The following is a 24,672-nucleotide window of genomic DNA, read 5'->3' as shown; positions in this document are numbered from 1 at the left end:
ATTTATGGGGTACAAAGTAACGTTACAATTCATGAATACACCACAGGATGATTAAATCAAGTTAATTAACATCTATCACTTTTAAATACTTTTTTTGTGGTGAGAATGTTTGAAATTTACTCTCTACATTCAGATAGTGGAGGGAAAACATTTAAAAGTATAAAAAAGAAAATTATCTCAACACTTTTGAAATGTACAGGGCTTACTATATTCACTTTGCTGTGCAATATATCTCAAAGAAAAGCTTATTGTTCAAGTCTAATGAAGCTTTGTACCCTTGACCATCATATCTCCATTTCCTCCAGGCTCGTCTCTGGTAAACACTATTCTACTCTCTCCTTCTTTGAGTTTTGTGATAACATACAGTATTTGTCTTTCCATGCCTGGCTTATTTCACTTAGTGTGATGTTCTCCAATTCCATTAACGCTGTCTCAAGTGACAAAATTTTTTTAAAGACTGAACAGCATCTCACAGTATATATACACCATATTTTCTTTATCCATTCATCTGCTGATGAACACTCGGTTTGACTATATAACTTGACTGTTGTTAATACTGCTGCAGTGAACATGGGAGTGCAGGTATCTCTTTGACATACTGATTTCAAATCTCTGGTAAATACCCAGAAGTCAGATTTCTGGATCATATGGTAATTTTTTTTTTAGTTTTCTGAGGAACCTCCATACAGTTCCCCATAATTGCTCTACTAATCACTGTACATTCCTACCAACAGTATACAGGATTCTCTTCTCTCAACCATTTAAACTTTTTTTTTGGGGGGGATGTAGTCTTGCTCTGTCACCCAGGCTGGATTGCAGTGGCTTGATCTCTGTACACTGGAACCTTCGCCTCCTAGGTTCAAGTGATTTTCCTGCCTCAGCCTTGTGAGTAGCTGGGACTACAGGTGTGTGCCACCATGCCTGGCTAATTTTTGTTTTGTTTTTTTTTTTTTTTGAGATGGACTTTTGCTCTTGTTGCCTTGGGTAGGGCTCGAGCTCGGCTCACTGCATCCTCTGCCTCCCAGGTTCAAGTGGTTCTCCTGCCTCAGCCTCCCGAGTAGCTGGGATTATAGGCATATGCCACCATGCCTGGCTAATTTTGTATTTTTAGTAGAGACAGGGTTTCTCCATGTTGGTCAGGCTAGTCTGGAACTCCTGACCTCAGGTAATCTGCCCACCTTGGCCTCCCAAAGTGCTGGGATTACAAGTGTGAGCTACCGTGCCTGGCCTACTTTTTTGTATTTTTAGTAGAGACAGGGTTCACCATGTTGGCCAGGCTGGTCTCAAACTCCTGACCTCTGGTGATCCACCCACCTTGGTCTCCCAAACTGCAGTAAGTTTTGTGTTTTATGTAGAGATGGGGTTTTGCCAAGTTGCCTGGGCTCAAGCCATCCGCCTGCCTTGGCCTCCCAAAGTGCTAGGACTACAGGTATGAGCCGCTGTGCCTGGCCTCCATGTAATATTTCACAATCGATTGTAGTTATTATTCTTTTTGTGCTCGAACTGGAACTTATGTGTTCCATGGGAGCCCTTTTAAGCTAATGCCTACATCCTTTCTGACGTGCCCCAAGGTTTTGTGAGCACTTGCTTGCTTTTGACACAAGTTGCCCCAGGCTCAATTTTTACTTTCCCAGCTCCAGATGTGGACTCAGCCATTTTTCTTTTCTATTCTTTTTTTTTTTTCTTTGAGACAGTCTTGCTCTGTCACCCAGGCTGAAGCACAGTGATGTCATTTCAGCTCATTGCAACCTCTGCTTCTGGGGTTCAAGCAATCAGGCCCACCTCAGCCTCCTGAGTAACTGGAACTACAGGCATTGCCACTATGCCTGGCTAATTTTTGTATTTTTGGTAGAGATGGGGTTTCTCTGTGTCAGCCAGGCTGGTCTTAAATTCTTGGCCTCAAGTGATCTGCCCGCCTCAGCCTCCCAAGTTGCTGGGATTACAGGCATGAACCACTGCACCTGGCCCAAATCAGCCATTTTTCTAAGGAACATTAATTCGTTTTAGTAAAGAATGGTCTTTAGTAACTACTTTTGGGCTGAAGCAGTCCTCCCACCGCAGCCTTCTAGAGTACGGCAGTTACAGACGTGAGCCACCGCACCAGGCCTATCCTACCGGGCCCAGCCAGACCCATTCTCTTGTTGGGCTCATGACTTTAGTGCTGGGAGAGCTCATTGCTGCAGAAGTATCATTGCTTTAAGTCACATTTAGGGTTTAAAAAAACCATGGCTCTTTCCCTGCTGTGGACGGGTTGTGTGGAGGCCAAGGCTTGGGTGCGTTCAAGATTCTGCTTCATCCATAACCCACCGCCATGGTCGAGGAAGGTATTGCTGCTGGAGGTGTCATGGACGTTAATACTGCTTTACAAGAGGTGCTGAAGACAGCCCTCATCCACGACGGCCTAGCACGTGGAATTCACGAAGCTGCCAAAGCCTTAGAAAAGCGCCAAGCCCATCTTTGTGTGCTTGCATCCAACCGTGATGAGCCTGTGAATGTCAAGTTGGTGGAGGCCCTTTGTGCTGAACACCAAATCAACCTAATTAAGGGTGATGACAACAAGAAACTCGGGGAGTGGGTCGGCCTCTGTAAAATTGACAGAGGGAAACCCGTAAAGTGGTTGGTTGCAGGTGTGTAGCAGTTAAGGACTACAGCAAGGAGTCTCAGGCCAAGAACGTCATCGAAGAGTCCTTCAAACACAAGAAATGAAGAGATCAATCTTTGGCTCACAAAAAAAAATATGAATACCAATTCATATTGGTATTTCCAATTTAAATTGTACATTATAGATTTTTTCCTCTTCTTTGATTTTGTATTTATATATCTTTTATCAGGGCAACTGAAAGTTTTGGTTCTTAACACTCTTAATATATTTACCTATTTGTCTATCCTACAATATACATAAAATCTTTTCAAAATTGCAATGGGCCGGGTGCGGTGGCTCACGCCTGTAACCCCAGTAGTTCAAGACCGGCCTGGCCAACATGGTGAAACCCCGTCTCTTATCAAAATACAAAAATTAGCCGGGTGTGGTGGTGGGCATCTCTAATCCCAGCTACTAGGGAGGCTGAAGTGGGAGACTCACTTGAACCTGGCTGGTGGAGGTTGCAGTGAGCCAAGATTGCACCACTACACTCCAGTCTGGGCGACAGAGTGAGACTCCATCACCAGAAAAAAAAACATCGGCTGGTTTATGGTGTATGCACCTGTAGTCCCAGCTACTTGGGATGCTGAAGTGGGTGAATCACTTGAGCCCAGGAGTTCCAACTGATTGAAAGCCTGAATAGAACAAAAGGCTGTTCTCCTTTTTGTTCTAGTCAGAATTTTTCAGTGTACCATCTTTGGACTTGAACTTCAATTCTTTCCTATGTCTCCAGCCTGTTGGGCTCTCCTGTCAGACTTTGGACTCACCAATCCTCCAAAATTTTGTGAGCCAATTTCTAAAAATAAATCACACACACTCTCGCTCTCTGCAAGTATGTATGTATGTGTATTATATTTCTCTGGAGAACCCTAATTCACAAAGCAAAAATGCCCTCTATGGCGGAGTGCAGTGGCTCACACCTGTAATCCTAGCACTTTGGGAGGCTGAGGTGGGTGGATCACCTGAGGTCAGGAGTTCAAGATCAGCCAGGCCAACATGGTGAAACACTGTCTCTACTAAAAAACAAACAAAAAACCCAAAAAAATTGGCTGGGTGTGGTGGTGGACGCCTATAATCCCAGCTACTCGGGAGGCTGAGACAGGAGAACCACTTGAACCCACAGGGCTGGAGGGTGCAGTGAGTCAAAATGGTGCCACTTCACTCCAGCCTGGGTGAAAAAGTGAAACTCAATCTTTTTTTTTTTTTTTTTTGAGACGTAGTTTCGCTCTTGTTACCCAGACTGGAGTGCAATGGCATGATCTTGGCTCACCGCAACCTCCGCCTCCTGGGTTCAGGCAATTCTCCCGCCTCAGCCTCCTGAGTAGCTGGGATTACAGGCACGCGCCACTATGCCCAGCTAATTTTTTGTATTTTAAATAGAGACGGGGTTTCACCATGTTGACCAGGATGTCCTCGATCTCTTGACCTCGTGATCCACCCGCCTCGGCCTCCCAAAGTGCTGGGATTACAGGCTTAAGCCACCGCGTCTGGCCAAAATTCAATCTTAAAAAGAAAACCAAAAACAGAAATGCCCCCAATCACATCCAGAGATAACAATTGTTAACTGTTTTTTTCCTTATTCCTGTATTCTCTCCCCACTTTTTCTTTTTGTATATATCAGTGAAGATGGATGGAGGGGGAAGATCGAAAAAAAAGGTTCTTCCAGGGCCGGGCGTGGTGGCCCATGCCTATAATCCCAGAACTTTGGGAGGCCAAGCGAGGCAGGTGGATCACAAGATCAAGAGATCGAGACCACCCTGGTCAACATGGTGAAACCCCATCTCTACCAAAAATACAAAAATTAGCTGGGCATGGTGGCGCACACCTGTAGTCCCAGCTACTCAGGAGGCTGAGGCAGGAGAATTGCTTGAACCCAGGAGGCGGAGGTTGCGGTGAGCCGAGATCGTGCCATTGCACTCCAGCCTGGGTAACAAGAGCAAAACTCTGTCTCAAAAAAAAAAAAAGGTTATTCTAGTTTATATTGTTCTTTTGTTCTTTTTTCTTTTTGAGATGGAGTCTTGCTCTGTCACCAGGCTGCACAATCTCAGCTCACTGCAACCTCTGACTCCTGGAGTGATTCTCCTGCTTCAGCCTCCCGAGTAGCTGGAACTACAGGCACGTGCCACCACACCCAGCTAATTTTTGTAATTTTAGTAGAGATAGGGTTTCCCGAGTAGCTGGAACTACAGGCATGTGCCACCACACCCAGCTAATTTTTGTAATTTTAGTAGAGATGGGGTTTGACCATGTTGGCCAGGATGGTTTCCATCTCCTGACCTTGTGATCCACCTGCCTGGGCCTCCCAAAGTGCTGGGATTACAGGCATGAACCACCATGCCCAGCCCAGTTTATACTGTTCTACAACTTTTATTATTAATTTATGATGAGCTCATTTTCCCATGTCAATACATATAGATCTTTAAAAAATGATAGTGTGGTATTTCATTGTATATACACACACTGTTTAACTATTCCAGTACTCACCCCAGTGCCTCCCCCATTATTCATTAGTAGACATAATGCCTCAAAAAATATTATTGGATGGGTGCCGTGGCTCACACCTGTAATTCCAGCACTTTGGGAGGCTGAGGTAGGCAGATCACTTGAGCCCCGGTATTGGAGACCAGCCTGGGCAACATGGTGAAACCCTCTCTCTCTCTCTTTTTTTTTTAGACGGAGTCTTGCTCTGTTGCCCAGTCTGGCGTGCAACGGCACAATGGGCGTGATCTCGGCCCACTGCAACCTCCACCTCCTGGGTTCAAGCGATTCTTCTGCCTCAGCCTCCTGAGTACTGGGACTACAGGCGCGTACCACCACACCTGGCTATTTTGTGTGTTTTTAGTAAAGATGGGGTTTCACCATGTTGGTCAGGCTGGTTTTGGACTCCTGTCCTCATGATCCTCCCACCTTGGACTCCCAAAGCGCTGGTGGGATTACAGGCATGAGCCACCACACCTGGCCAAGAAACCCTATCTCTACAAAAAATAAAAAAATCAGATGGGTGTTGTGGCGTATGCCTATAGTACTAGCTATTTGGGAAGCTGAATTTGGAGGATTGCTTGAGCCTGGGAAATTGAGGCCTCAATGAGCTGTGATCATGCTAATGAGCTCCATCCAGCCAGGGTGACAGAGTGAGACCGTGTCTCAGAAAACAAAAACCAAACCACCACCACCACCAAAAACAAAAAACAAAAAAATTCTTGTACTTACTTATCTGCACACTAGAGGGAGTGTTTCCACAACTTCCGAGTTGCTACGAATGGACTGCTTGTTTTCCCTTTGAACTGTATTTTGAAGCTCTCCAATTCTCAATATGATAGTCTTTGGAGGTGGGGCCCTTGGGAAGTAATGAGGTTTGGATAAAGTCATGGGGGTATAATGGGATTGGAACCCTCAAAAAGAGATAAAGAGAGGCTATTGCTCTCCCTGCCACGGCAAGATGGTGGGACAGGAGAATACAGCAAGATGGGCTGAGTGCAGTGGCTCACGTCTGTAATCCCAGCACTCTGGGAGGCCGGTGTGGGAGGACTGCTTCAGCCCAGGAATTCAAGACCAGCCTGGGTAACATAGTGAGACCCATCTCTACAAAATTACAAAAATTTAGCCAGGCATGGCGGTATGCACCTGTAGTCCCAGCTACTCAGGAGGCTGAGGTGGGAAGATCACTTGAGCCCAGGAGGTTGAGTCTTCAGTGAGTCAAACTTGCACCATTGAACTCCAGCTGCCTGGGTGACAGAGATAGATCCTCATCTGTTTAAAAAAAAAAAAGAATAAGAAGAAAGAAAGACAGAAGAAAGAAAGAAAGAAGGAAAGAAAGAAAGAAAGAAAGAAAGAAAGAAAGAAAGAAAGAAAGAAAGAAAGAAGGAAAATGAAAATGGGACATCTATGAACTAGGAATAGAAAAAGGCCCTTCATCAAACTGCTTAACTGCCAGTGCCTTGATACCTGAATTTCCCAGCCCCATGAACTCTAGAAATAAACCTCTGTTGTCTCTAAGCCATCCAGTCTGTGGTGTTGTTATAGCAGCCCAAACTAACTAAGACACTAATTTAAGTGGAAATGCTGAATCAAAGGTTATAAAAATGTTTAATATTAACAGGTACTAAATTACTTCCCCCAAACATCATCAGTTTACACTCTTATCAGCAAGGGGTTAAAACATTGTTTTAGGCTGGGCAAGGTGGCTCAAGCCTGTAATCCCAGCACTTTGGGAGGCCAAGGTGAGTGGATCACCTGAGGTCAGCCTGGCCAACATGGTGAAACCCAGTCTCTACTAAAAATACAAAAATTAGCCAAGTGTGGTGATGGGCACCTGTAATCCCAGCTACTCAGGAGGCTGAGGCAGGAGAATTGCTTAAACTCCAGGCTGGGTGACAGAGCAAGACTCTGTATAAAAACAAAACAAAACAAAACAAAATGAAACATTGTTTTAATTTACTTTTACTATATAATTGGAGGGGTTGAAAATAATTTCATATTTATTGTCCAGTTGAATTTATTATTCTGTAAATTACTTATTCATATCACTTATATGCTTTTAACAACATCATATATTTTTAAAAAGTAATTTATAGTTGCTATATGATGAATATTACAACTCTGCTGTATATGTTGATACTGTTGTAATGGCCCAATGGGTCCATTTTGCCTGCTGCTCAGATAGCGCCAATTTATGAAGACAGGGCAATTGCAGTAGAGAAAGAGCTTTACACACATACAGCCAGTTAAACAAAAGACTGGGGCGGGGCATAGTGGCTCACGCCTGTAATCCCAGAACTTGGGAGGCTGAGGTAGGTGGATCACCTGAGGTCAGGAGTTCGAGACCACCCTGGCCAAGGTGGAGAAACCCCGTCTCTATAAAAAATACAAAAATTGGCCAGTCACGGTGGCTCACGCCTGTAATCCCTCCCTTTGGGAGGCCAAGGTGGGTGGATCACGAGGTCAGGCGATCGAGACCATCCTGGCCAACAGATTGGTGGGCAGGTGGCTAGGGAATGGGTGGTGCTGATTGATTGGTGTTGCTATCATAGGGATGTGGAAAATGGTCCTTGTGCACTGAGTCCACTTCCGGGTGGGGCCACAGGACAAGTGAATCCTGAGTCTTGGATCTGGGTGAAACCCCATCTCTACTAAAAATACAAAAATTAGCAGGGTGTGGTGGCGCATGCCTGTAATCCCAGCTACTTGGGAGGTGGAGGCATGAGAATCACTTGAACCCAGGAGGAGGTCACAGTGAGTCAAGATCACGCCACTGCACTCCTGCCTGGCAACAGAGTGAGATTCCTTCTCAAAAAAAAAATTTAGCCAGGCATGATGCTGCGTGCCTGTTATCCCAGTACTTGGGAGGCTGAGGCAGGAGAATCACTTGAACATGAGCCAAGATTGTGCCAGTGTACCTCAGCCTGAGCTACAGAGTGATACTTTGTCTCAAAACCACAACAACAACAAAATAAACTAAAAAGCCAGGAGACTGAAGTCTCATTATTACTTAAATTGGCCTCCCCCCAAATTTGAAGGCCAGGGCTTTTTCAAGATAGTTTGGGCTGGGCATGGTGACTTAAACCTGTAATACCAGCACTTTTTGAGGCTGAGGTGGGAAGATTGCTTGAGTTCTTGAGTTTGAGATCAGCCTGAACATAGCAAGACAGCATCTCTACAAAAATTTTTAAAGTTCGCCAGGTGTAATTGTGTACACCTGTAGTCCCAGTGACTTGGGAGGCTGAGGTGAGAGGATCACATGAGCCAGGGAGGTAGAGGCTGCAGTGAGCCATGATTGCACCACTGCACTATAGCCTGGGCGACAGAGCAAAATACTGTCTCAAAGAATAAAAAAAGAAAAAAAGAAGAAAAATGATAGATTGGTGGGCAGGTGGCTAGGGAATGGGTGGTGATGATTGATTGGTGTTGCTATCATAGGGATGTGGAAAATGGTCCTTGTGCACTGAGTCCACTTCTGGGTAGGGCCACAGGACAAGTGAATCCTGAGTCTTGGATCTGGGTGGAGTCATCTGGTTTTCTGGAAAGCAAATGCCTGAGCTGGGTGCAGAGGCTCTCACCTGTAACTCTAGCAGTTTGGGAGGCTGAGACAGGAGGATTGCTTGAGTCCAGGAGTTTGAGAGCAGCCTGAACAACAGAGCTAGATCTCATGTCTACTAAAAATACAACCGCCCCCACAAAACCAAAAATTAAAAGCCAACAAAATTGACCAGTCATGGTGGCATGCACCTGCAGTCCCAGCTACTTGCAAGGCTGACGTGGAAGAATCACTTGAGCCTGGGAGATAGAGGCTGCAGTGAGCTATGACCACTGCACTCCAGCCTGGGTGATAGAGCAAAACCTCTCTCAAAGTAAACAAAACAAAACTGAAAAGACATCTCAAAAGGCCAAAAGGTCAACTACAGCAGTGATGTCATTTATAGGAATAATTGGGGAAGTTACAAGTCTTATGACTTCTGGAACAATGGCTGGTCATCGTTTAATTACGCCTGCATCTTAGCAGAATTCAGACCCCTCTCATCCTCCCTAACCTGGTGGCCTTTCATTATTTTTTACAAAGACAGTTCAGTTTTCGGAAGGGCTATTATCATTTAAACAGTAAATGAACTTTCTCCCAAAGTAGCTTGGCCTATTCTCAGGAATGACCAAGTGCAACATGGAGGTTAAAGGCAAGAACGAGATGGTTAGATTAGATATTTTTCACTGTCATAATTTTCTCACTGTTACAATTTTTGCAAGGGTGGTTTCACTCTTTTCATTTTGTTTTCCTTTTTTAAAGCTATTTTGACACCTTCTTTCCATCTCCTCCTTGCATTCCCACAGCACATCCTCCAACAGGAGCCACTGACAAAAAAGAGCAGCTTCCCTGAGTGTCCCATACCCACCTCTCCACTTCTGCCACTGGGCGTGGACTCCTCTCCACCAACAAGTTCCTTCTAAAAAGACTTCAGTCTCCTGGCTTTTTAGTTTATTTTGTTGTTGTTGTGGTTTTGAGACAAAGTATCATTCTGTAGCTCAGGCTGAGGTACACTGGCAAAATCTTGGCTCACTGCAACCTTCGCCTCTCACCAAGAACTCGCTCTCTTCACACCTAGCTCTAGACCCATGGAAAAAGCCCTGCTGTGTCAAGTCAAGAAGTTCTTCTTCACCCCGCTTTTTTTTTTTTAATGAGTTTCACTCTCTTGACTCAGGCTGGAGTGTACTGGTGTGACATTGACTTACTGTAACCTCTGCCACCCGAGCTCAAGCAATTCTCCTGCCTTGGCCTCCTGAGTAGCTGGGATTACAGGTGCCTGCCACCACACCCAGCTAACTTTTTATATTTTTAGTAGAGATGGGGTTCACCACGTTGGCCAGGCTGGTCTGGAACTCCTGACCTCAGGTGGTTCACCCACTTTGGCCTCCCAAGGGCTGGGATTACAGGTGTGAGCCACTGCGCCCGGCCAAGAAGTTCTTCTTGAGGACTCAAACCCTAGACACTCAAACTACAGGTCTATCTCGTCTGCAACCACTCCTACCATCGTACCTTGGACCTCATCAGGGGTTATGCTGGGTGAGAGGCCGCTAGACGTTCAGAGACACTGGATTCCAGGACGTGACTGTGGTGAGGAAAAAACAACACCAAGAGCAAGATGCTAAAGATAAACTTTATTTTTCTCTATTCTTCCTAAGGATGAGTCCAGCAGCCAGGTCCTGGGTGACTTTGTCCGTTTAGGCACATAAAAAATGTACCAACATAGAAATGTTCACACTACTTTTTTTTTTTTTGAGATGGAATTTTGCTCTTGTTGCCCAGGCTGGAGTGCAATGGCATGACCTCAGCTCACTGCAACCTCCGCCTCTGGGTTCAAGCAATTCTCCTGCCTCAGCCTCCCAAGTAGCGGGGATTACAGGCATGTACCACCACGCCTGGCTAATTTTTTGTATTTTTAGTAGAGACAGGGTTTCACCATGTTAATCAGGCTGGTCTCGAACTCCTGACCTCATAATCCGCCCACCTTGGCCTCCCAAAGTGCTGGGATGACAGGTGTGAGCCACCGCGCCCGGCCCATACACTACTCCTTTAAACTCCCTTATTCGATCAGTTAGTTTCACACAGGAAAAAAAAAAGTTTCTTAAAAATTATCAGCACTATGATGACGCACTTGTTCTGTGTTTTTTGTTTTAGTTTGATTCTTTTCTTTCTTTCTTTCTTTTTTTTTTTTTTTAAGAGACAGGGTCTCACTATGTTGCCCAGACTAGTCTCACACTCCTGGGTTGAAGTGATCCTGCCTCTGTCTCCCAAAGTTCTGGGATTACAGACGTGAGCCACTGGTCCTGGCTTATCTTAATTCTTCTATGGACAGTGTGAAGTAGACATTTTAACTCCATGGTAGAGGTGAGAAAACTGAGGCTTAGTAGCAATGTTTTAATTGGAAACATTTATTCACAAATAGAGAAGACTCTAAAAAGAAAAAAGAGTGACTCATGCAAATAGTCCCACTTCTCAGGGGAAACCCTACAAAACCAGAGCTGCTAGATATGAATGTCATGGGTTTATTTAATTTTCCACGTGGTTGTTTCTCCCTGGTCAGTGAACATTTCACCAGCAAGGAAGGCGGATCTGCCATCTGTCTTTTACGGTGCACTTTGTACTCTGCAGTTTGACAACAGCTGCTGCTCAACCATGCTGGCAGACGGGACAATGTTGCATAAGGGAGAACAGAAATATAGTAGCTGAAGGAAAACAAAAAGTTTTATATAATTTAGAGATGGGATTTTCCTGGATGCATCACATTTTAATGAGTACATCAATGACTCAGTTATGTATGAATGTATGATGTGTGTGCAAGTTATTTCTATCAGCTCTAACCGTCTTTAAGACCAAGCAGCAACACCAACTCACCTTAGAACCAGACCACCAAATGTCTGCATTATGAATTGTTAAAGCATCATTTTCAAAAATAATTTTTCATAACTAGTCATATTGCTCTCACTTGAAAGTATTATAATTGATAATGTTATAAGGGCAAAATAGTCTTTGTATTTTGAATTGAAACTGTCATTTAAATTTAAATCATTTATCTGTATCATACCTTTTAAAATTACTCTTTGAAAACACTTTATAACGTATGTAATATATTGCTACAAAGCAAACATACAGTTTAAAAAGTAGGGAAGATACTTTTAAACCTTGGAGATAATGGATCCCAGATACCAAGCTTTTGACTGTGGCTTGGCCTTTCTAAGTATTCAGCAAGTCTGTCTTTTCTAAGTGTCTTTAAAGACCAGAAATACCTGTTTTTAACACACAGGGGTGCAAAATTCAGAGGAGGTCCATGAGCATCTTGGATGCCCCACCCGCTTTTCTTTGCCAGAGACCAGCATGGCGAGCAGGGGCCTGTGACCACCCCGACCAAGATTTTGGAAAGTCACTGGACGCTACCCGAGGTTCCCAGGTTGGAGTCTTTCTCTACCGCGGGGTTTCTCCTGCAACTCTCCCCAGGCCCCTGGCCCCACTGCGGGAGCACACAGGAGTCAGGACACAGTGCGGGACAGCCTGACTCACTTCTCCTTTCTGCACATGCTGTATGAGAGGGTCCTTTGAGAACAGAAACTGGTAGCTGAGCAGGAAGCGGCGAGGAAACCAGGGAGGCAACCCGAGGTCGCATGCAGGCAGTCAAGCGTTCCAAAACGCCTTCCGGAAGAAGGAATTTGGAGTTGGTTTCCAGAGAAAATGAAAAATCCCTCCAGAGAAATGAAAAGGCCAACCCTACTCATCCAACAGCCCAAGGCTAGCCCAGACAGACCCATTCTCTTGAGCTTATGACTGGGCGAGTCTCCGACCCTCAGAGTCGTGGTGGTTTCTTCCTTACCCCAAAGCCGATAATGTCAAATCTATACATGAAAAAGCAAGGGGCCGGGCGCGGTGGCTCACGCCTATAATCCCAGCACTTTGGGAGCCCGAGGCGGGTGGATCACGAGGTCAAGAGATCGAGACCATCCTGGTCAACATGGTGAAACCCCTTCTCTACTAAAAATACAAAAATTAGCTGGGCATGGTGGTGCATGCCTGTAGTCCCAGCTACTCGGGAGGCTGAGGCAGGAGAGTTGCTTGAACCCAGAAGGTGGAGGTTGCGGTGAGCCGAGATTACGCCATTGCACTCCAGTCTGGGTAACAAGAGCGAAACTCCGTCTCAAAAAAAAAAAAAAAAAAAAAAAGAAAAGAAAAGAAAAAGCAAGGAACACTTAAAAGGTTGATCTGGGCAGGGCTCGAGCCTATAATCCTATAATCCCAGCACTTTGGGAAGCCAAGGCGGGTGGATCGCCTGAGGTCAGGAGTTCGAGACCAGCCTGGCCAACATGGAGAAACCCTTTCTCTCCTAAAAATACAAAAATTAGCTGGGCGTGGTGGCAGGTGCCTGTAATCCCAGCTACTCAGGAGGCTGAGGTGGGAGACCCTCTTGAATCCAGGAGGTGAAGGTTGCAACTTGGCAAGCTGTAGCCATGTTTGTTAAGTGGAGGAAAAGTATTAAACATATTATGGAAACGGAAATGGTAATCATGTCAAATAAACAAACATTACATATGTAGGGAAAAAGACAGGTAACATACACAAAATAAGGTTGTTTTGATGTTCTGAATTGGAGTGATTCCCCATCCTTTACAATTTCCAAGTTTTATGAAACCTATTGTCTCATTTAATTAAGGCCACAGTAACCTCTATCCAAGTGATCTCCATCGCACTCTAAAACTTCTAATTAGGCAGGCGTGGTGGCTCATGCCTGAAATTCCAGCACTCTGGGAGGCCTAGGGGGGAGAGGATCGCTTGAGTCCAGGAGACGGAGATGAGCCTGGGCAACATGGTGATACCCCGTCTCTACAACGAATACAAAAATTAGTGGGGCGTGGCGCGCCTGTAGTTCCAACTACTTGGGAGGCTGAAATGGGAGGATTGCTTGAGGCTGGCAGATTGTAGTGAGCTGAGATCACGCCACTGCACTCCAGCCTTAGCAACAGAGCAGACATTGTCTCAAAAAATAAAGTAAAAAATAAAGAAAAGAAGGCTGGGTGTGGTGGCTCACGCCTGTAATCCCAGCACTTTGGGAGGCTGAGGAGGGTGGATCACGAGGTCAAGAGATGAAGACCATCCTGGCCAACATGGTGAAACCCCGTCTCTACTAAAAATACAAAAATTAGCTGGACGTGGTGGCGTGTGCCTGTAGTCCCAGCTGCTCGGGAGGCTGAGGCAGGAGAACCCAGTAGGCAGAGGTTGCAGTGAACCGAGATCCAGCCACTGCACTCCAGCCCAGCGCCTGGCAACAGAGTGAGACTCTGTCTCAAAAAAAAAAAAAAAAAAGAAGAAAAAAAGAAAACCTCCAAGTAAAGGGTGCGGTGGCTCACCCCTGTAATCCCAGCACTTTGGGAGGGCAAGGTGGGTGGACTGCTTGAGGTCAGGAGTTTGAGACCAGCCTAACCAACATGGTGAAACCCTATTTCTACGAAAAATACAAAAAATTAGTTGGATGTGGCGGTGCTTAAACCTGTGACACGGAGGTTGCAGTAAGGTGAGATCGTGCCATTGCATTTCAGCTTGGGTGACAGGAGCGAGACTGCGTCTCAAATAAATAAATAAATAAAAAGAGAAGTTCCACACTCAGGAGGATAAGGCAGGAGACTCACTTGAACCCAGGAGGTGGAGGCTGCAGCAAGTCAAGACTGCACCACTGTACTCCAGCCTGGGTGACAGAGCGAGACTGTCTCAAAAAAAGAGAAATTTATGCTTGAGTAAGACTGAAACTCAGAACCAGGAAACTGAAGCCGGTTAGGCCACATATGTGGGCGCGGCAATAAGCATGCTGTGGGCGAAGCCAAGGAGGGCTGTGCAGGAAATTCACTAGCCAGTTTGTGCGCAGCTGTCACAGCCAGCAGGAAGAAGGTGCCTCCTGTGATATAAAAGAGGCGTAGTCCCTATTCAGGAAGCAGGGACAGAGACGCAGACCCGATAAAGATCCATTTCTCATTAAATGTTCTCAACAGATTACATTTTTTCTACACAAGTAAAAAATTTAGGCGGTGGTCACGCCTGTAATCTTTGCTCTTTGGTAGGTCGAGGAGGGCGGATTACCATGTCAGGATTTCGAGACCAGCCTGGTCAATACGGTGAAACCCCGTCTCTACTAAAAATACAAAAATTAGCCGGGCGTGGTGGCACTAGCCTGTAATCTCATCTGAGGGAGGAGAATCACTTGAACTCGGGAGGCCGAGGTTGCATGAGCCGAAATCTCGCCACTGCACTCCAGCCTGGGCTGCAGAGTGAGATTCCGTCTGGGGAGGGGGGAGGGTGGAAAGTAAAATTTAAATCTGAGTACATTTGATAATTATGGAATTTGAGCATTCACGTTTGCTTCTGACCTGGTTATTCTACGCCTTAGCGGTCGCCCTGATCCTCACGCGCTCCCCGCCGCTCCCACATCCTCGTTTTCACCGGAAGGTCAGCTACAGTTGTCCGCTGAGAGGAACTCGGTGGTTCTGTTTACCTCGAGAACAAGCGAGTAGAAGGGAAAATAAGGATCCACCCCTCAGTTGTTTTGCAATCGGGGGCGGAGTCCGGGGTAACGAGCCCGTAGGGTAACCTGAGCGGGAGGTTTTTTGCGCCTGATCTCAGACAGCCTTTTGCACGGAAGAGGATTCCTAAAAGTGGGGTTCCTTCTCCAACTGCAGTAGCATCCTTAAAATAGGGGCTCTCCAGTGAGCAAGTGCGGCGGGGGCCACTGAGCCACTCAGAATTCCACCCCGCCCCCACCTCGGGCAAGTCTGCGAAGGCAGGGCCCCTAGGGGAAAGAGCCTCTCCCAGATTTTAGGGATCAAGGGGACTGGGCTCAGACGCCCGCAGTGGGTCGGTAGGGATGGGGTAGGATGATGAGGTTGGTATGAGGAAGTGGTGCCAGAAGAAAGACAAGCAAGGCGGGGCGCAGTGGCTCACGCCTGTAATCCCAGCACTTTGGGAGGCCGAGGTGGGCGGATCACAAGGTCGAGAGATCGACACCGTCCTGGCCAACCTGGTGAAACCCCGTCTCTACTGAAAATACAAAAATCAGCATACAAAAATAAGCTGGAGGTGGTTGGTGGCTCGCGCCTGTAGTCCCAGCTACTCGGGAGGCTGAGGCAGGAGAATCACTTGAATCTGGGAGGTGGAGGTTGCTGTGAGCTGAAATTGCCCCACTGCACTTTAGACTGGTGATAAACTGGTGACAGAGCGAGACTCCATCTCAAAAAAAAGAAAGAAAGAAAGAAAAAAAAAAGGCAAATCAAATCAAACTTTCCTCTTTCCATCCCTGTCCTCCTCTTTGCAATTCCACCTGGGTGGCTGAAGGCAGACCCCAACACCAGAGCCATCCTTGCTGGCTCCTTTCGTCCTGCTCTGTGGGGAAGCAAGTGAAGAAAAAAGCAGAAGGAAAGGCAAGTGAAACAACCCTCTATGAAGAACCGCTAGGGTCATACATGCAAAATTCCCAGCCTGCCTTTGAGGAGAAGCCCTATTTCCATTTATAAGAGACCCACTTTATGCAAGATTCGGGGCTGGGAAATGGTCCTTCCTGCCTCAAGAATTTCAAAGACTTCCCTGGAGGGTGTCCAAAGACAGACAAGAAAGGGGCCAGTGCCCTGAAGAAAGTCAGGGAGCCCAGGGGAGTGTGAACCCTGAATATCTGAGACAGCTCTCAGCTAATTTAGAAAGTTTATGTTGCCAAGTTTGAGGACATGGGCCGGTGACACAGCCTCAGTGGTCAGAGTACAGCTTGGTTTTATACATTTTAGGGAGACAGGAGACATAAATAAACATATGTAAGATGAACATTGGTTCAGTCTGGAAAGGTGGGACAACTCAAAGCAAAGGCAGAACAACAAATTGGGGAGCTTCCAGTTCATAGTTCGATAAGAGACAAATGGTTACGTTCTTTTGAGTTTCTGATTAGCCTCTCCAAAGGCAGCAGTCAGGTGGGTATTTATCTCAGTGAGCAGAGGGGTGACTGAATATAATGAGAGGTAGGTTTGCCTAAGCAGTTCCCAGCTTGACTTTTCCCTTAGTGGTTTTGAGCTTAGTGATTTTGGGGCCCCAAGATTTATTTTCCTTTCACAGGTATCTCCAGTTCAGTTCAGACTGAACCTGAGTGGGTGTAGGGAGTGCTCCAGACTGGAGCGCAGTGGCACGATCTTGGCTCACCGAAACCTCTGCCTTCTAGGCTCAGGAGATCCTCCCACCTCAGCCTCCTGAGTAGCTGGGATTACAGGTACGCACCACCATGTCCAGCTAATTTTGTATTTTTAGTAGAGATGGAGTTTTCCCCTGTTGCCCAGGCTGGTCTGGAACACTTGAACCCACCTTGGCCTCCTAAAGTGCTGGGAATACAGGTGTCAGCCACTGTGCCCAGTCAAATTCTATGTCTTCTAAAAAATTAAGAGAAGAAATGAGTAAAATATGCTTAATAAATTTTTTTCATACTAAACTTATTTAGTGTTTCTGATATTCTAGATTTGTTCTTGTGGATTGGACTTACTATCGATGTGATTCCTTTGTTTCAGTGTAACTCCATCTTTTCCCTATCCTCTGTCGGTGTGAGTGCATATATACAGACTCATCATCTTTAGATGTTACACGTCCAATGCTGTAATTTTATAGTTATTGTTTTATGTAATTTCTTTTAAAACAGTTAAGAAATGAAAAGGAGCCAGGCATGGTGGTGTGCATCTGTAATCTCAGCTACTCGGGAGGCTGAGGTGAGAGGATCACTTGAGTCCGGGACTTGAGGCTGCAGTGAGCTATGGTCACACCACTGCACTCTAGCCTGTGTGAGAGAGTGAGAGCTTGTCTCTCAAAAAAGAAAAAGAAAAAGAAGATATTTGTGGTTTTTGGTTTTTAAAAAATAATTACCTACATATTATTTCTTCTGGGTCTCTTTGTTTTTTTACACATTTTATTTTTTTTCATTTAATGTTTTTGAGATGGAGTCTTGCTCTGTTGCCGAGGCTGGACTGCAGTGGTATGACTGCAGGTAGCTGACTCCACCTCTTGGGTTCAAGTGATTCTTGTGCCTCAGCCTCCCAAGTAGCTGAGATTACGGGTGTGCACCACTTTGCTCAGCTATAAATTTTATGTTTAATTGACAGATAATAATTGTTTTTTCATTGGATTGGAATTATCTGGTGTCATTTCTTCTCAGTCTGAATAACTTTAAAAATTACTTTAGTATTTCTTGTAAGAGATGTCTGCAAGAAATAAATCCTTTCAGTCTTTGTTTATCTAAGAATGTGTTCATTTTGCCTTCTTTTTTTTTTATTAATTTTAAATAATTTCGTTTTTGGAGACAGGGTCTTGCTCTGTTGCCCAGGTCTAAGTGCAGTGGCATGATCATGTCTCATTGCAACCTTGATCTCTTGGGGCTAAGAGATCCTCCTGCCTCAGCCTTCTGAGTAGCTAGGACTAAGGTGTGCACTACCACACATGGCTTTTTTTTTTTTTGTAGAGACAGGGTCTTACTTTGTTGCCCAGGCTGGTGTTGAACTCCTTGGCTCAAGCAATCCTCCCACCTCAGCCTCCCAAGGTGTTGGGATTATAGGTGTGAGCCACTGTGCCTAGGCACCTGTCTTGAGTTTTGAAGGATAATTTTGCTTGGTATAGAATTCTTCGTTGCCAGCTTCTCCCTACTACCCCCAAAATTTGCATATGTTACTGCCTTCTTTTTTTTTCCCCAAGATGGAGTCTGGCTCTGTTGCCCAGGCTGGAGTACAGTGGCACAATCTCTGCTCATTGCAACCTCTGCCTCCCGGGTTCAAGCAGTTCTCCTGATTCAGCCTCCTGAGTAGCTGGGATTACAGGCACATACCACCAGGCTTGGCTCATTTTTGTATTGTTAGTAGAGATGGGGTTTCACCGTGTCGGCCAGGCTGGTCTTGAACTCTTAGCCTCATGATCCACCTGTCTCAGCCTCCTAAAGTGCTGGAATTACAGGCATGAGCCACAGTGCCTGGCCCATGTTACTGCCTTCTAACATTCCTTGTTACTAATGAGAAGTTAGCTATTAAGATTATTGTGCTAATTGTTATATTTTTATTAGAGACAGGTTTCACCATATTGGCCAGGCTGGTCTCGAATTCCTGACCTCAAGTGATCCACCCACCTCAGCCTCCCAAAGTGCAGGGATTACAGGCGTGAGCCACTGTGCCCGGCCAACAATTTCTATTGACTATTTCTCCCTGTAAATGGATTGCATTTTTCTATTTCTTTGCCCTTTTGTAACTTTTTTGGGAAACAGAAAATTTTGGACAATATATGCTAGCAGCTCTGGATTCCCATTTCTTTCTATTGCGGGTGAAGGAGGTTGTTGTTTTGTTTGTGTAGTGACTTACCTGTACTAATTCTGTGGAGTCCCTTTCCCTTGCAGTATGAGGCTTCGAGTATTTCTGCACAAGTTCCTTTTTAAATTCTTTTTTTTTTATTTAAACCTGAATTCTTAGGGGTTTCCCTTGGATCAGCATAGCTTAATGGTCAACCAGTGAACTGTGAGAGGTTGTGCTTAAATGCCTTAAGCCAATAAGGTTTCTACCCTTGCTGTTGGAGCTGTGTGTGGTTTGGAAGGTGCTTTCAAAGTTCAGAGAGTTTACAAGTGAGCCATGGCTTTCTCTTTATTTCTGAGACCTCATATTTAGTTGCAGGGATGAGGAGCTTCCTATAGCCTTCTCTGGTCTCTTCTCTGTTATAGCCCTGTGCATGCACACAGCCTTCAAAACTACCAACGTTAAATGGTATTTTACCAAGGCATTCTTTGGCTCTCTTGTTCCTTTGATTTCCCTTTTAAGTTTCTGGCTAGGCCAGGCATGGTGGCTCTCGCCTGTAATCCCAGCACTTTGGGAGGCCGAGGCGGGTGGATTACTTGAGGTCAGGAGTTTGAGACCAGCCTGGCCAAGATGGTGACACCCCATCTCTACTAAAAACACAAAAATTAGCTGGGCATGGTGGCAGGTGCCTGTAGTCCCAGCTACTCAGGAGACTGAGGCAGGAGAATTGCTTGAACCTGGGAGTTGGAGGTTGCAGTGAATTGAGATCGTGCCACTGCACTTCAACCTGGCAACAGAGTGAGACTCTCTCTCAAAAAAAAAAAATTCTGCCTAGTCTGCTGTTTTGCTGCTTCTCCCAAACATTATTATGACTTAGGCTAGCCGTTAGGCTTTGCCAATGAATTCTTTTGTGAAAAAGGGCTGCCACGTCTTAATTTATTTAAGAATTTCTTTTATCTTGGCTTTCAGCATCTTTATTTTGAAAAAAAATATTATTGAGACTTCAAGTATGACACAAGTAAATAGTACAATGAACCATCATATGGTTCACTTGTGAATTGCCTTCAACAATCATCAACTCATAGCTAATCTTGCATCATTTATACCCTCATCGAGTTCCTACCCTCAATACATGCTGGATATTTTGAAGAACATTTCAGACATACTTCATCAGTAAACATTTTAAAATGTGGCTTTGACATAACTTCATGAACTTCATAATTACAATAACTTATTTCTAAAAATGGATGTGTTTATATTATGATCCAAAGAGATGCACTTACTGATTTTTGTTGTTATGTCTCTTAAGTATCTTTAAATTCATTGGTTCTCTCTTTTTTCTTTTTTTAGCCTTAACTTCTGCCACAGTTTACCACATCCTCCTGTTTCCTCCTCTCTGTGGTCACAGAAACATTTCTTAGTTGAGATACAGACATTTTCTCGACTCAAGTCTTCTTCCTCTGTCTAGTTCATTTGGCGCCTTTATCAACTCCATGCATAGTGAGGTTTCAAGTCTATAAAGATCATTGGTACATGAGGGGGTCTGCAGCCTACTGTCCTATTTACTCAGTCTGCTGTTATTGTACTATAGTTGTGATATCAGGAGCAGCACTGTCTGGAAATGATGTTGGGAGCTCATTCTGGGTTGCCTGAAAAATGAACTAATTGGAACCTGGGACTCCTTCTTCTAGTGAGTGAGGTTTCCAAAAGTTAGAATCCAGTGGAACCAGTGGTGTTTTTCTCACTCCTGGCAGAGGAGCGTGCAACTAGCCATGGGTCCCTAGGTCTCCAGTTCCTGGGTAGCTGGCATTTCTGAACATCCCCAGTGTACTAGTTATGATTATAGCATACAAATCACCCTAAAATAAGTGGCTTAAAACAACACACCTTTATTATCTCACAATATTTGCAGGCCAGCAGTTCAATACAGCATAGCTGGGTCTTCTCTTCAGGGCCTCTCAAGGCTGCAATCACAGTTGGGGTCTTCTCTGAAGACTTGACTAGGAAAGGAGGCGCTTTCAAGCTCACTGGCTTAGTTGCTGGTAGGAAGCAGGAAGGGTGGTAGGTGAAGGCTCTGGTTCCGCTTGGATGTTGGATAGAGAGCACTCTCAGTTCCGCACCACACGGACCTCTCTAACATGGCAGCTTGCTTCCTTAAGTCAGTAAATGAGAGAGTCAGCTAGCAAGATAAAAGCCACAAACTCTTATTGCGTAATCATGGATATGATAGATTCTCACCTTTGTCATATTCCATTGGTTAGAATTAAGTGACTAGATTCATATCAAACTCAAGGTGGGAAGGATCCCACAAAGGCTTGAATACCAGGATGGGGGACTACTGGAGACCACCTTAGAAGTCAGCTTACCACACCCTGTCAATAACTGACACGCTAATCAAGAGTGCTAGGTGCCCACGCTGTTTGTGTGTCTCTTCATTGATAAGGCTGCTCTCATGCTTGACTTACAGTGGAGAGCAATAACCCACTGCCGCATACCTCCCCTCTGCCTGCATGTCCAGTAGCGTGCCCAGTTTGCTCTTCTATGGAAAAATAGAAGGAATGGGACTCATGCCTTCTCTTTACTTACTGGCACTGAATTGAAAATTCCCTCAAAGCCTGTTTTTTTATCCATAGCATGTGATATTCTGGCTTTTATCCTGATCCCTGGTGAACCACAGGTGATGAGCCCAAGGGACCTGCTTTGCATGACAACCTCGCACCTGGTTTTCCTCTCGCAGCCCTCTCCCAGTCTCTCCTCTTTGCATCATAAGTTTAGTTTCACCCCAAACACTGCCTTTTGGCTATTTTATGGCTCTTGTCTGCAGCTTGAGGGACCGATTTGCCTACGCTTTGCCCACCATCTGCTCCTGGGACCCTGAGTGGAAGATGTCTTGGAGAGCGGCTTGGACATTATTAGTCAGGTTTTCTCCACACCAGCACACACACCCATGTGCACACATGCACGCACACACACACACACACACACACGCATGCCAACACACACACATGCACTTTGTTGTGGAATCTGGTGGCTGTGCTCTTATGTGTATTCCCATGAATTTGTGCTTAATGGATATATCAAGCAGTCTTCATTGGTTTACCCACACCAACTGTTATGCTTTATGAACAAACTCATGCATTCTTTCCTAAATAGACTGCATATTTCCTTTGCTTTTCTAGCAGAGTGGATAAAATGTCCAACTTTGGAGTCAGGCTGTCTGGGTCCACATTCCAGCTTAGCTTCTTAGTAATTGTGTACCCTTGAGGAAATTCCTTAACCTTTTCTAGCCATCGGTTTGCTCATCTGTTGAGTGGGGTGGTAACTGTTCCTAGTTCACGGGAAGAATGTGAGGATGAAGTGCACACAAACATTTCGTATAGTGTCTGATACCCAGTGAGCGAGGAATAGATGTTTACAGGTCTCAGTCCTCACAGCAATCCTGTGAGTAGGTTCAATTTCTCTCCCATTTTAAGGTGAGAAAAGTGAGACTACTTTGGCTAGAGCAAGGGAGGAACTGAATATAAAATGCACTTCAAGTTTCAAAGATTTAGTATAAAAAATGTAAAAAATCTAATTGATATTTTTAATATTGAGTACATATGGCAATGGTAATACATTAGCTATACTGGGCTAAATAAAATATATTATTAAATTATTTTCCTTTTTAATTGATTAATGTGGCTACAGGAAACATTTGAATTACACATGTGACTTACATTCTGTTTTTATTGGACAACTGATTTAGATAATGAAAACAAATCCACTCACATCCTGTCTTCCTTCAGAGTATGAAATAACCAACCCAGAGAGTGCTGGTAAACCCCTTCCTTGCACTAACCAGTTTGTTACAGCTAGCTGCAGGTGGTAGGTAGCCTGTCAGCACTGAACCTAACTATCAACAGCAGTACCAATACCACCAATATACAGCATAACTACCAAAGTGGAGACAATTTCTCTTTTTCATTCAAACTCAATTACTTGTCTCTGTTCATTTAACTGAAGGGAATCAGGAAAAGATAGACCACTGCTTTTGTCCCCCAATTCCACAAGAACCATGCATTAGGAGCAGGAATCCCACCTACTGCTGGGCACAGTGGCTCATGCCTGTAACCTCAGCAATTTGGGAGGCTGAGATAGGCAGATTGCTTAAAGCTGGGAGTTCGAGACCAGCCTGGGCAACATAGTGAGACCTCATTTCTATAAAAAAATTTAAAAAGTTAGCTGGGTGTGGTGGCACTTGCCTGAGTCCCAGTACTGGAGGCTGAGGTGTGAGGATCACCTGAGTCTGGGGCTCCAGGCTGCAGTGAGCCGTGATCATGTCAGTGTACTCCAGCCTGGGTGACACAGTTAGACCCTGTCTCTTAAAAAAAAAAAAAAAAAAAGGCCCAGTGCGGTGGCTCACACCTGTAATCCCAGCACTTTGGGAGGCTGAGGCAGGTGGATCACTTGAGGTCAGGAGTTCGAGACCAGCCTGGCCAACATAGTGAAACTCTACTAAAAATACAAAAATTAGCCAGGCATGGTGGCAGTTGCCTGTAATCCTAGCTACTCAGGAGGCTGAGGTGGGAGGATTGCTTGAACTCGGGGGCAAAGGTTGCATTGAGCGAAGACCCCGCAACTGCATTCCAGCCTGGATGACAAGGTAAGACCCTGTCTCCAAAAAAAAAAAAAAAAAAAAAAATCCTACCTCCTGAGGGCCTCTATTACTGTAATTTCTAAAAGTGCCCCATCTGACCCTTGCACCTAATCACTCAATACTTAATGTTAAAAGTCACAGCATGGTAGTGCATGCTCATATAGCCCTTCATGGCACTGTCTCACACACTGGCATCCAGCCGGTGTGCACTAGCACAGCCATACTGACTGTTACAGAAAATAGAATGCGTGATAGGTGGTAAAATTAAGAAGTACTAAAAATTCTAATGTCTCATTAACTCTTTGTCTTAGACTCTCACAGTGATCACCAACGGATGGGCCTCCTGCACTGCAACATCTGAGACTCATTTATGGCACCACCTGCCAGTGCAGCCATGTCACCATTGTACATTCACTGTTTTGTGCTTTAGGAAAATCATCAGTTAATTATTATCCTCATACTGCTGTAACTTCGAAATAGTATATTTGTTTGGCTTTTCCTTGTTTCTATTGTTAATGTGTTGTTATTCATCTGGAAATAATAATTGTGCAGTGTTTTGATATCTATAAATTTAAGAACTTAGAATAGTAAACAGTAAGAGTGAAGTGACAAAACTTAAATACATTTTGCTTATGTATTTATCTATCTATTTATTTTTTGAGATGGAGTCTTACTCTGTTGCCCAGGCCGGAGTGCAGTGGTGCAATCTTGGCTCCCTGCAACTTCTGCCTCCTGGGTTCAAGAGATCCTCCTGTCTCAACCTTCCGAGTAGCTGGGACTACAGGCATGTGCCACCATGCCTGGCTAATTTTTGTATTTTTATTTTATTTGTTTATTTATTTTAGAGATAGAGTTTTTTTTTTAGACAGAGTTTCGGTCCTGTTGTCCAGGCTGGAGTGCAGTGGCGTGATCTCAGGTCACTGCAACCTCTGCCTCCTGGGTTCAAGCAATTCTCCTGCTTCAAGCTCCCAAGTAGCTGGGACTACAGGGATGCACCACCACGTCCGGCTAATTGTTTGTATTTTAGTAGAGATGGGGTTTCACCATGTTGGTCAGGCTGGTCTCCAACTCCTGACCTCAGGTG

At 45.0% G+C, this 24,672-nt stretch overlaps 1 long non-coding RNA gene and 1 pseudogene across 1 annotated transcript; one reads left to right on the top strand and one right to left on the bottom strand.

The window, feature by feature from the left end:
- The first annotated feature begins 2,181 nt into the window (after window positions 1–2,181).
- Window positions 2,182–2,773, top strand: LOC100409104 (small ribosomal subunit protein eS12 pseudogene; annotated as a pseudogene).
- An 8,270-nt stretch (window positions 2,774–11,043) lies between these two features.
- Window positions 11,044–15,178, bottom strand: LOC100897012 (uncharacterized). Its single transcript, XR_143977.6, has 2 exons — window positions 15,032–15,178; window positions 11,044–11,353 (listed from the first exon to the last, which is right to left on the bottom strand). It is a non-coding gene; the product is annotated as an uncharacterized LOC100897012 (long non-coding RNA).
- Between the last annotated feature and the right edge of the window lie 9,494 nt (window positions 15,179–24,672).

Source organism: Callithrix jacchus, chromosome 4 (genome assembly GCF_049354715.1).
Source record: "Callithrix jacchus isolate 240 chromosome 4, calJac240_pri, whole genome shotgun sequence".
In the NCBI taxonomy this organism is placed as follows: Eukaryota; Metazoa; Chordata; class Mammalia; order Primates; family Cebidae; genus Callithrix; species Callithrix jacchus.
The sequence above is the reverse complement of the archived record's forward strand: the minus strand, read 5'-3'. Positions and strand labels throughout refer to the sequence as shown.